Consider the following 13,723-nt stretch of genomic DNA (forward strand, 5'->3'; position numbering starts at 1 on the left):
GCTGCTAAGACTTGAGCTGACTTGACAAGCCATCATCTGTAGTGTTTATTTATCCATGGTGGTGGCTTTGTTTTAGAATATTAAGGTGTTTTAATGCAGGGTACTGTCTGCCCCTGCTCTAGGTGGTACATAGCATAAGGTTCACACTTTGTTTTTTCAAAACTGAGTTTTCCTCAGAGAGAGGGAGAGAGAGAGAGGAAGGGAGAAAGACTTCAAGAAGAAACAGATGAAGAAAAATGCACATTATAATCATAGTGAAGATTTTTTTTTTTTTTTTATGGAACGCTTCACGAATTTGCGTGTCATCCTTGAGCAGGGGCCATGCTAATCTTCTCTGTATCGTTCCAATTTTAGTATATGTGCTGCCAAAGCGAGCACCATAGTGCAGATTTTTAATTCATCTGAGTAATTGATAGGACCCGCAGACAAAATTATGATTAACAAATTTGGCCAAATAGACATAGAAATGGCACTGGGTCCAACTATTGCAAAAAAAATCTATTATTTTAAATGCACACAGACCATTTTTTTAAAAGCTGGCTACACATTGGACAGAAATAAAATTTCAACATGTTTCAGAAGATCGAAAGCATACAGAACATGTTTCAAAAAGCAAATATAGGTCACAAAATTATTAAAAAAACAGAAAGGAACTAATTATCAAAATTAGGGCTGGTGGCCCAGATACGGATTGTGTTTGGAAAGGAACACCCAAGTACTTCTGCTGCATTGGTGGAAAAAAAAAAAAAAGGCAAAGCAAAACAAAACAACACAGAAAACAAAAACAAAAACAAGAGAAATCATGGCCTGGATCCCAGGAGTTTTATACTCTAAGAGATAAGACATAAACGAAGCCCTGGTTATATCTTCAGTGCATAACAAAGGGATAGTTGTTTGCTTGAATCAATACACGTTATATAACATGTAGTATATGTTAATAGGAAATGGTAGAAAACAAAAATCACTTAGGAGCAACTTTCTGTTGTAAGATACCACAGTGTAGAGTTGGTGCTCTCCAGCAGTGAATTCCAAAACATTTATTAACTCTTAAAATGTTCACAGTCCTGCACCAGACTCTTTGATATTTATGTATAATGTGTGTGTGTGTGTGTGTGTGTGTGTATATATATATAAAAAACATAAAAGTTATTTCTTTAAGAAACTTACACCTTAAGAAGAGATAGATGTCAAAAGATAACCAAGCAGGGAATGCAATCATAAAAGCTATTCAATAAATAATGCGGCCCCTACTCTTTCCCGGAATAGTGAAGCATAATTGATCACATGAGCTAGACTAACAGAGACAGAGTAGCTTAAGGAGAGCCAGAACTTTCACTGGACATTAGGAACAGGAGCATGTGAGCAGACAGAAATGAAACAGCAAAGGACAGGCAACATAGACAAAAATAACTTGTGAGCAAATGCAGGAACCAGAAACCTAAAAGGGCTCCATGGCTCCCTGGTGTAGGAATTCACGTTATGGGCAATAAGGAAAAGAAAACAAATGAACTGTTGACTTGATTTCTAGGGGGGAGATATATATATATATATATATGTGTGTGTGTATATATATATATATATATCCTATATAGTTAAGGGTATACATATATAGGATGTATATATATGTGTGTGAGTATATTATATTATATATATATATATATATATATTATATAGGGGATGTATATATATGTGTGTGTGTGTGTGTATTTTATATATATATTATATAGGGGATATATATATATATATATATATATCTCCTATACAGTTAAAGGTATATATATAGGATGTATATATGTGTGTGTGTATATTATATTATATATATTATATAGGATATATATATATATCTACATATATATATATCTATATATCTCCTATATAGTTAAGGGTATATGTATAGGATGTATATATATGTGTGTGTGTGTATGTATATATATATTATATTATGTATACATATATAGGGGATATATATATATATATATATATCCTATATGGTTAAGTGTACATGTATAGGATGTACATATGTGTGTGTGTGTGTGTGTGTGTGTGTGTGTGTATGTGTGTGTATATATATATATCTCCTATATAGGTAAGGACTGGAAAATAATCTAGATTTATACAGATGTTAGACTATCTACTAAGAAAGACTAATATCCCTTTCAGCTAAATAATTCTATAATATGACCAAAAAACAAAAAGCAAAAAACAAAGCAACTAAATAATTTAATGTTTCTGATTTATGCATGTGAAGGAAATTGAGTAACTCAGCATTTTGCAGCCTTCTAGGTATTTCTAGAACCGGGCAAGAAATTAGAATTGTGTAACTCTCCTGAAAGTAACCCTTTGCATCATTTTATTGTTATTTGTGGGGTGAGTATTAATTAGCAAAAGTGGGCAGAAGAGAAACTAAAATCACAGTGTTGAAGACTAAGTCCTAACCAAAACACAAAGAGGGAGAAATACCTGAATCCCTCTATACTTATTTCTTATGAATCTCTGTGGGGTCTTCAACACTTAAAAAAATTTTTTTAATTGTTTTATTTATTTTTGAGAGAGAGAGAGAGGAGGGGGGAGGGGCCAAGAGAGAGGGAGACACAGAATCCGAAGCAGGCTCCAGGCTCTGAGCTGTCAGCACAGAGCCCGACACAGGGCTCGAACCCACAAACTGTGAGATTATGACCGGAGGTGAAGTCAGATGCTCAACCCGCTGAGCCACTCAGGAGCCCCTGCAACACTTTCAGTAGTCCCCAGAGGACATTCTTTAGACCTTTTATAGCAGTTCCAGGAATCCTCAGGGAGTCTGAGGTCAACTCCTCTCATCAGGACTTGTTAAAGTGACTTCCTGGCCTTGTGCTCTTTAGAACTCACTCCACTTGCGTGAAACACATCTTTCCCGCAGACTTTTTCATGTCTCAGTGCACACATTGCCCCAGTTCAAATCCCACCTCTATCACTTGTTCGCTGTCTGAACAAAAGCACGTTTGCTCTTCTGCGAAATGGCAATGGTGATACCCCCTACTTCATAGAATTGTTGAAAAACTTGAATAGTGCTCAGGATATGGCAAGTGCTGTTGAAATTTTAGCCTTTACCTTTAAGGAGACTATGGGTAACATCTAACAGAAATGGTGCGAGTAAGTAAGATGTCATCTAAACACTCAACAAGCCAAGGTTGTTTGTTTTAATTTTTTAATTAACCGTCAGGAGAGCCAAAGAATTTCTGTAGTCACGAACAATCCCCAAAGGAGAGTGGCTTAAATAACAATGTTTGTTTCCGGCTCACCACCGAGGACCAAGCTGGGTGAGTGGTGGTTTGGAAGAAAAGAACTCTGTCCCGCCTGGTGGCCCCGTAGCGTGAGGATGTTGACATCACAGCCTGAGGCTTCGGGATTGAGCATTAGTACAAGGAGCCCAATGAGATCCTTAGCAGCTCAAAAATATTGCTCTGCCCACATTTCCGTAGCCAGAGTAAGTCACGTGATTGCCCCTAACCTCAGGGGTGTTAGGAAACGCTGCTTGCCAGATGTGGGGGAGGGGAGTGGGAGGAGGAGAGCGGACATGACTGTGACACCTAGGAATGTCTTCCATAATTATGACAGAGGCTGTCGGCCAGATATATTGGGGTCTCGGGGGATTTTCATACTCAATCGTAATCAAGCACAACTCGTGACTTCTTGAGATAACTTTTTCCAAATTGCAGTCAACTGCTTGGTCAAACATTGGTACTTTGGTACCAATTTTGGTACCAAAATTTGGTACTTTGCTGCACTGGTACTTTCGTGACTTTGAGAGAGGTCGTAGCGACCACCTGAATTCTTTACTCACTCTCTATTATGGTCCAATGGGGCATCGCTGAAGCTCAGGGTCAGAATCCCACTAATGGAGATGTGGGTTAATTGGAAGTTGGGAATCAGATTTCACGAATTCACAATTCACATCCACCGCATAATCATTGTGACCCCAGGTGTTTACCTTCCTCTCCCTGGAAGAATTTCTACATTGGAGGTGGCATATGCCCGACACACAGAAAGCTAGGAGAAGAAAATGAGCTGTCCTTTGTAAAGTGCTTAGTAAATTGTCCCCATGGGACACAATAAATGCTGCTGGTTACTACTGCTGCTACAAAGCAAGTGAAAATAGAAACGTCATCCTCTTTCGAGAAGATTTCTTTTTCATGTAAGAAATAGAAAATGGGATGATCAAATGATGCCCTGGGATTTGAAGATACTGGAAGTTTCCAAAGAGAAGTCATTTCAGAAATAATATAGTCAGTCACCTTCCAGAAAGACCTGTGGAGAGGGGAGTAGGATTAGGACAGGGGGAGAAGAGCATTACTGCAAATGTGGGTGCGTGCAAATGCATGTATGGACGTGTGCGTATATATTTTTCCATATTAAATGAATCGAAAGGAAGAATATATTTATATTACTTATATAATAAAAATGATTTAAGTGTTAATGATGTTAATGGCATGCTGTAGATAATGCAACAAAAAATGGGAAGGAGTTTTCAAAACACGCATCATGATACACTTTTTATTTTACAATTGATAGAAAACTATATAATCTCACCCATGTTATTTGCTTAGCAATTACTTCTTAAAAGTCTTTCGAGGAACAGCATATGAGACTTAGAGAAGTTACAATAAAGAAATAGGAGAAGTTGAAAAAAACGTAAGTAGGTAATCTACTCAGGATCAGATATAATTTCGAAGCCCACTTCATATAGATGAAAATCCTGAAAACTCATTTCATGCTTCCGTAAAATTGCTTTCAATTATTTTCAAGGATTAGTAAACATTGGGGAAGGTGAACAGCCTGGTGCAACAAAGATTTAACAGGATGGCTAAAATTAGCCTTTAAAATGAATACTGCATTTTTAAATTAAGAAATTGGACAAAGTCCTACTGAGGCTTATCTGGGTTTGGCTTTGAGCCTGCAAAAGTACTTATTATGGTCAACGTCTGCTACTGAAACATTTATTACAGCCGGATGGAGACAGACTTGGTCAAGGAGAAAGATGCTTCTAATTGCATTCACATATGATGTCTATGCTTTTCGCTATATTTCAATTCAAAATAGTATTTCCCGTTAGGCTAAATTTCGCATCCCTTTTCCCATCTGAAATTTTTAAAGCAAAATTTTTACGGAGGACGTGTAGAGCTTGACTAAGCTTTAGAAAGGGACATTTTTTTTTTTAGTGTATTTATTTATTTTTGAGAGAGCACACCAGCAGGGGAGGGGCAGAGGGAGAAGAAGAGAGAAAGGATCCCAAGCAGGCTCCACTCGGTCAGTGGGGCTTGAACTCACGAGCTGTGAGATCATGACCTGAGTTGAAATCAAGAGTCAGACACTCACCCAAATGAGCCACCCACGCGCCCATAGAAAGGGACCTTTTTACCTACCAACTCCCAGATCAAGAGATAGATCAAACATTACTAACACCACAAATTCTCCTAATGCTCCAAACCCCCAAAAGTAACCACTATCATGATTGACAACATGATGCGTCCATTTTACCTGTTGTATGACTTTATAGAAAGGAATTGTGTAGTATATAGACTCTTTTGTTTTGACATTATGTTTTGCAAGCCAGACATGGCTTTGCACGCAGTGATGGTTTGTTCGTGCTTATTCCTTGTATATTTTATCTCATGAATATCCACAATTTATTTCCTTGCTCTAATATCCACAGGCATTGGGATTCCAGATCTGGGTTACTGTCCACAGTGCCAGGATGAATTCTTAAATACCCTTTAATGAACATCTGTATGTCTCTCCCTTCTTCATGTTATAGAACATATTGTAGAACTGAAATTTGTGGGTTATAAGGTATGCATATGTTCAGACTTAGACGCCATCAATTTTCCAACGAGAACTTAATGTACACGCTTGCCAAGCAGAATGTGAAGTATAATGAATTCCTGTTACTTAAATCCTTGCCAACACTTGGTACTTTCTGTCTTTTTTTCCTCTCTCATTTTAAACCATGTACGTCCTTCAGCTTGCTTTTTCTTTCTCAAAACTGCCTTGACTATCCTTTGCCTTTTCATGTCCAGCTAATTTATAATTAATTTGCAGATTTTTCACAAAATCTGCTGAGATGCAGATTGGAAGTGTAATAAATCTGTATATCAGTTTGGAGCGAATTAACCCCATTGCAGTAATGAGCCTTCAAATTCATAAATGTGGTTTATCTCTCCAGATATATTTAGGTATTTTTATTTTTGTGTTATTTATTTTTGAGAGAGAGAGAGAGAGAGAGAGAGAGAGAGAGAGAGAGAGAAAGTGTGAGTGGAGGAGGGACAGAGAGAGAGGGAGACAGAATTTGAAGCAGGCTCCAGGCTCTAAGCTGTCAGCACAGAGCCCAACGTGGGGCTCAAACCACGAGATCATAACCTGAGCTGAAGTTGGACGCTCAACCAACTGAGCCCCCCGGGTGCCCCTATTTAGGTATTTTAAAATTGCTTTTTAAAAAAATGTTTATTTTTGAGAGAGGGACAGAGCATGAGTGTGGGAGGGGCAGAAAGCGAGGGAGAGAAAGACTCACAAGCAGGCTCTGTGCTCCACACAGAGCCCGATGCGGGGCTGGATCCCACGAACCAGGAGATCGTGATAGGAGCCGAACTCAAGAATCTGATGCTTAGCCAACTGAGCCACCCCAGCGCCCCTGGAATGTTCAGATTTTTAAAAGTTTCTTCCAGAGCCCTTTTGATAGGTGGTGCTTTGGAAGGACTTTGTCTATTTCCTCTAAAATGCTTTTATTATCTTTTAAATATTTATAGACTCTGTAGTGGTGACTTCTTTCTTAGACCTGGTATTTTTGCTTAGTTCTTTCCCTCTTTTACTAGCTGATAACCTTCACTATTTTGTCATTCATTTATAGAACCATTATTTGGCTGTGCTGATTTTCTCCATTATACATTTGTTTTCGACTTGATTGATTTCTTCTCTGACATATATGACCTCTTTCCTTTTACTTTCTTTGGAAATGATTTAACATTCTCTGAGTTTTTCAAATGGGAACTTAAATTATTGATTTTCTTTCTTCTTTTGTACTATATTCCTTCAAGACTGTATATTTCCCTCTCAGTACTGCTTTATCTATATCCCCGTGTTTTGATATTAAGTCATTAGTGATAAATACAACTTAATTTCCGATTTGAATTGCACCTTGACTTAGGAACCATTTGCAAGTTCCTTCCTTACTCTCTAAACAGTGGAGATATTATTTTTGCTATTTTATTATTGACTTCTGCCTCGGTTAAAATATCAGGACAGAACATACTCCGAATTATTTCAACTTTGTGAAAATTATTAATATTTGCATCATGACTCAGTATATGATCAATTTTGGAAAACTTACAAGTCCTGTTGAAAAGAAATTTCATTCCACATTGTTAGTTATCTTGTTCTATATATCACATTAGATCAAATTTGTTAATATTATCTAGTCTTGTCTTATTGTTACCTATCGGGAGAAGTGTGTGAAACTCTCCCAGTAGGAATGTTGTTTTGCCTATTTCTTTCCATTTCCATCTCTCCTTACTCCATACTTATTTATTTTGTGTTTTATTTAATTTACATCACTTAGTATTTATTTGTGTTATTTATATTTTATATATTTAAAATACTGGTGCATGGATATACATATATAACAATATTTTACTGTTTATCATAACAAAATATCCCTCTTTACCTGTATTTATGCTCTCTTGATATTTTTTATTTAGAACCTACTTTGCCTGGTGATATATTGGTGCATGAGCTTCCCTTTAGTTGATGGTTATGCAGTACATCCTTTTCCACTCTTTTACTTTTTTAAAATTTTTTTAACGTTTATTCATTTTTTGAGAGACAGAGAGAGACAGAGAGTGAGTGGGAGAGGGGGCAGAGAGAGGGAGACACAGAATCCAAAGCAGGTTCCAGGCTCTGAGCTGTCAGCACAGACCCCGATGGGGGGCTCGAACTCACAAACTGCAAGATCATGACCTGAGCTGAAGTCGGATGCTTAACCTACTGAGCCACCCAGGTGCCCCCCACCACTCCTTTACTTTAAAATTGTTGTGTGCTTCTATCATGGTGATTCTTCTATAAGCAATATAGAAGTTAGCTTTTGCTTTTCTTATCTGATCTAAGAATCTTAGACTTTTAATTGGCAGATTTTGTCCATTCATATTTAGTCCAATTGCTGATATATTTAGGTTCATATGTGTCATTTTACTTTCTATTTTTCTATTTGACCCCTCTGTATTTTCACTGTTATTCCTATTTTTTCTCCTTTAAAACATTTTTTCTTTGTGTGAATCAACTGCGTATTTCTAAATATCCCTTTTCCCTCTAATTTTTAAAAATTTTCTTTAATTATTCTCTAGGATAACTATTTTCTCAGACTTGAGATTACAAGATATATCTTTGACTTTTTACCAGCTGATAGAATATAGCACCTTTACCTTCTTCTGACCTTTTGCATTATTATTTTGCATTTTGACTTATTTAAAACAACAAAAGACATTATTATTTTGTTATTGTTTTTAGGGGATAAATGTTTCTATTCACCCACAATTTACTCTCTCCGTTATTCCTTATTAGTTTTTGCATTTCCATGTTTCCATTCAGGGCAATTTTTCTTCCTCCTGAAAAACTCAATTCAGCCTTTGGTTCAGGTCTTGTCTCTCCATGTTAGTTTCTCTGAAAATGTCTTTATTTTGTCTCCGTTTTTGAAAGAAATTTTTATCGGATATGGAATTCTAGATTAGAAGTTACTTTATTTTGGGGCACCTGGGTGGCTCAGTCAGTGAAGCATCTGACTCTTGATTTCAGCTCAAGTCATGATCCCAGGGTCATGGGATCGAGCCCTGCATCGGGCTCTGCACTGGACACAGAGCCTACTTAAGATTCTCTCTCTCATCCTCTGCCCCACCCCTGCCACTTGCCTTCTCTCTCTAAGAGAAAAAATAATTTTAAAAAAGAAGTTATTTTATTTCAGCACTGAAAGTTACCGCCAGTTTTCAAATGCTGAAAGACAAGTCGGTCTTCTTGTAGCTTTATTGTTTGCTTCTTTGGGGAAACTGCATCTTTTTATTCTGGCTACTTTAAAAGTTTTTCTACTCTGTCTCTTTTGGTTTTCAGTACTTTTACTGAGATGTGCCTTAGTGTGTCTTCCTTGTATTTATTCTGTTTATGTTCCCTCCACTTCTTGAATCTATAAGTTGATGTCATTAATGGCTTTGGGAACATTCTTAGTATTTATCCCTACATATACCGTTTTTTGTCTTATCCCCTCCTTTTTCTCTTTCTGGAACTGCAGTGACACATACATTGGTACATTTCATTGTATCGCTTACACATTTTTTTTTTTTCCTAGGATTCAGTTTGGGTATTTTCTATAAATCTGCTTCACAGATCCTCTGTCCTCTCGTTATGTGAAACTATTAACTTATTAATTTCAGTTGTCTTTTTCATTTTTAGAATTTCTACTCAATTCTTATTATAGATACCCATATTCTATTAAAATTTTACAACCTTTAATACACGCCTCCATCTTTCTCCTTTTTTCTTTATCACAGTCACCAGAAATATTTTAAACTCCGTGTTTCCAGCTCCAACATCTGCATCATTAGACCTATTCCTTTTGTTTAAGTTTTCTCTTACATTAGGTCATATGGCTCCCTTTCTCAGATTTTCTAAAAGTTTTTCATTGAATGTCAAATAATGTGTTTAAAACGTTTAGAGTCCCCTGATGATTTTTTTTTTCCTTCAGAGAACATTCACTCTTTCCTCTGCAAGATAGTTTGAGTAGGGGGTGATCATTTTCATTTAATTCACTTAGAGATTGAACTGACTCCCAAGTGGTCTAAAGACTTATAAGGCTTCTTCTACTTCTGATTTGATCTTGTTCCTGGGCAGACCTTTTTAGGGGCTTCCAACTCAGAGCCTGGTGAATTTATGAGACCCCAGTTCTCTTGCTGAGATCTCCACTGTAAGTCTTAGATCTGCACAACGGAGATCTCTGTTCTGCTTCACGGAAGTTCTTTGCTTAGCTTTTTAACCCTGATGCTTCAGAATCCCTCAAATGTCTTTGGCGTGGGGGACACCGTGGCAGGCTCATTCTTGATCGTCTTTGTCACTGACCTACTGGCCGCTCAAGTCTCCAGATTTATCTCTCCAGCTTCATTGGACCACCCAAAACTCTGCTTGATCCTCTGTGCTCAGGGGCAGTCCTCTGCCAGGGAAAATCCTGCATTTCTCCTCTTTCCCTTTACCTGGAGTAGGCAAATGCCTCCAGAATAAAACTGCACAAAACATCACCGGGCTAGCCTTGTTGTGTCACCTTCTCTGGGGTCCTAACGCCTTCAACCATGTTTGAATAAGTCCCACTTCCATGGTTGTGAACAGGTTTATTCATGTTTATTTTATCCAATTCTCAAAATTTTGCTTTTCGTGTAAAGATCATAGGTCTTCCCTTAAGCGACTCTATAATGTCTGAGGCTGGAATGCTTCCTAAGCCCCACCATATGATTTTATTATTTAACATAGACATCTGTTATAAAACTTTTGTTCTTCTTGGGGTAAAGCTTGTTTGTTTCAAGAAGGCATGTCTGTCGGTTTAGCAACAAATTTTCCTTTATAATTCAACCCACATAAATAATCTGCAGACAAATACTTCTCTTCCTACATAACTAAGAATGAATTAAAAAATATACAAAGGGCAGGCATAAATTAACAATACTTGGTAAAATTAATGTTTAAATGCTGTTGACGGGGATTTCAAAACTAAAGAATAGTTTCTATAGTGGATCTGGTAATTTTCATAATAATAACATGCATAGGTTCCAGAAGCTTAACTGGAAGAAATGAAAAAAATAATGATTCCTGATTAGATTCCTAAAATGTCTTTAGAAATTTGGTTGTCCATATTGGTTAAGGTTGGAAAAATAGGTTGTGACCAGCGAATAAAAAGGAACCTATAGATACGAAATAAAATCAGCACAGCATCTTGGTTCTGTGATATTCTGATCTGTTATACGAAATCTATATTTTAGTGTTCATCCTGGCCCTTGGAACAGAGATCCTTGAAATTTCCTTTAATGAGAGTGATAAAGGTACCTTTTGCTATGTTAATGAGGTGGCTTCTGGAAAGCACCTACAGTGGGAAGCTGGTTGCCCATGGAGCCAACCCTGTCATTAGAAGGCAATTTTCAGACCCACCCTTCAGCTCCGACTTTGAAGAAGGGGAGAGGGGCTAGAGATCGAGCTCAGCCACCGATGACCAGTGATCTACGCAAACATGCTTACCTAATGAAACCTCCCTAAAAGCCCGAATGGAGAGGGTCTGTACAGCTTCCGGGTTGGTGAACATGCAGAGACGTGGGGAGAGAAGTGTCCAGAAAGGGCATGCGTCTCTTCTATCTAGATGTTCCTGAGTTATATCCTCTTGTCATGAACTGGTGATCTAGGAAGTAAAATGCTTCCCTGATTTCTGTGAGCTTTCTAGCAATGAATTGAATCTAAGGAGGGGGTTGGGGGAACTTAGATCTACAACAAATCGGTCAGAAGCACAGGGGACAACCTGGACCTGTGATTGGTGCCTGAAAGTGAGGGGACAGACTTGCAAGACTGAGCCTTTGACCTGTGGGATCTGATGCTGTCTCCAGTGGACGGTGGCAGAATTGAGTTGAATTGTAGGACACACGTCTGGTGTCTGAGAATTGTTTGATGTGGGGGACCACCCACGCATTACAATTGGAGTCCCAATCTTAGGTTCCAGTTTTAAGCACTGAAATAAACAACATAGTATTGCATTATAACTAAAAAGTGTAAAATAAATACCCATGAGTCCAAAAATCACATAAATAAATGACTGAATAAATACATGGGAGAAGGTAGACAAAGATTCTGTGTAGAATGCCAGACCCTTATGCAGATCCTGTCCACTCAGGAGGAGAAATATAATCCCCATCTGTCAAGTGTGGACTTCAGAGAGTGATCTTTTTCCCAAGGGTAATGGGTACAGTATGGAAATGGAAAAAAAAAAAACAAAAACAAAAACAAAGAGTAACCCTACAGTAGAAAGAAACCTGACAAACATCACCTCAGCCAGGTGATCAAGGTCAGCACCTTGATCAAGGTCAACTATAGTAGTAAGTCATACTTGCTCTGATGTGGTGGGAAGGGCGCTTCACCTCTGTGGTTTTCCTCCCCAAAACATGCGACCCTAGTCTAGTTGTAAGAAAACTATCAGATGCGCCCCAGAAGAGGGACAGTCTACAAGATACCTGACCTATAGTTCCCTAAACCATCAAGGACATGAAATGTCCAAGAAAATTGTCATAGTTGAGAGGAGCCTCCAGAGACATGATAACTCAACATTAATGTAGAAACCTGGATGGGATTTTGGAACAGAAAAAAGACATTAAGAAAAACTAAGGAAATCTGAATGAAGTATGACTTTAGTTAATCAACACGTGTGAATACTGTTTCATCACTTGTGCCAAGCATATCACAGTCACGTGTAACGTCAGCCATGGGGGAAACTGTGCGCGAGGTACCGAAGAACCCTCCGTGCTATCTTTGCAACTTTTTTGTGAACCGAAACTAAGATGCAAAGTGTATTTAAAAAATAGTCCAACTTCTGGGGTGCCTGGGTGGCTCAGTCCGTTAAACACCGACTTCGACTCAGGTCACGATCTCGTGGTTCGTGAGTTCCAGCCCCACGTCGGGCTCTGCGCTGACAGCCCAGAGCCCGGAGCCTGCTCGGGATTCTGTGTCGGCCTCTCAACCTCTCCCTCTCTCTCTCTCTCTTAAGAATAAATAAACACTAAATTAAAAAAAATAGTTCAACTTCTCATACCTTTTGAAAGACGAAGTTCGAAGACAATATAGTGACATATCATGCCTGTGTTTCCTGTTCCTAATATACCAAGCCTGGCATAAAGGATCACATAGCTAGTTGCCAGGCTTCCAGTGAGCTTTTCATTGCACATTGACTTAATATTTTGCTGCTCATACGCAAATATGAATCGGTGATATGCACCTTAACTGTACCAGATTAATTAACTAATTAAACTGTACAGAATTAATTATATTTGCAATAAAATTTCATTAGCGTGAAATTTCACCCACCAAATATGCTTCACGTACTTTAATGACAGTGTATGAATAATAGTATGAAAATAATTTGATAACAATGATAATACTCAGGTTGAGGGAAAATTTACTGAAATATGCTAAGAATACAAACACTTTTCATTCAGTCCTAACTACACGTTACTTCTGGCATGGCAACTCCTCCTTCCACCATGGAATCCCTTCATAGTATAGCTTTTGATAAATAGAATGCACCAGTATATTTTTTGCAAAATCGTCTGCTTTGTCTTTGCAAGTGTAAAGATTTACTTCAATAGCAAAATCTAAGTATCGGCATGGTTTTGCATCTGTTAGGTAGGACAACGTTGCTGTTAATGAATCATGCTTCTGACAGTTTTGTAACTCTGGAAATTTCCACACCGGTGTTCTTAGCCTAATCACTTATTTTCATCATCTCGAAGTTATTTCCTTGCCCAGTTAACTTTTATTCATTTTTTTTTTGTAATTTTAAAATAACTCATTTCATGGGAGTCCATAAAACTATTCAAATTGAAAATTTTTTAATGTTTATTTATTTTTTGAGAGAGAGAGAGACAGACAGAGCATGAGGGGGGGAGGGGCAGAGAGAGAGAGGGAGACA

General features: G+C 37.9%; 1 non-coding gene across 1 annotated transcript; it reads right to left on the reverse strand.

Moving 5' to 3' along the window:
* Window positions 1-271: 271 nt before the first annotated feature.
* Window positions 272-378, reverse strand: LOC122232008. Its single transcript, XR_006209323.1, has one exon. It is a non-coding gene; the product is annotated as a U6 spliceosomal RNA (small nuclear RNA).
* Window positions 379-13,723: the final 13,345 nt, after the last annotated feature.

This window comes from Panthera tigris, chromosome A1 (genome assembly GCF_018350195.1).
Source record: "Panthera tigris isolate Pti1 chromosome A1, P.tigris_Pti1_mat1.1, whole genome shotgun sequence".
Lineage (NCBI taxonomy): Eukaryota > Metazoa > Chordata > Mammalia > Carnivora > Felidae > Panthera > Panthera tigris.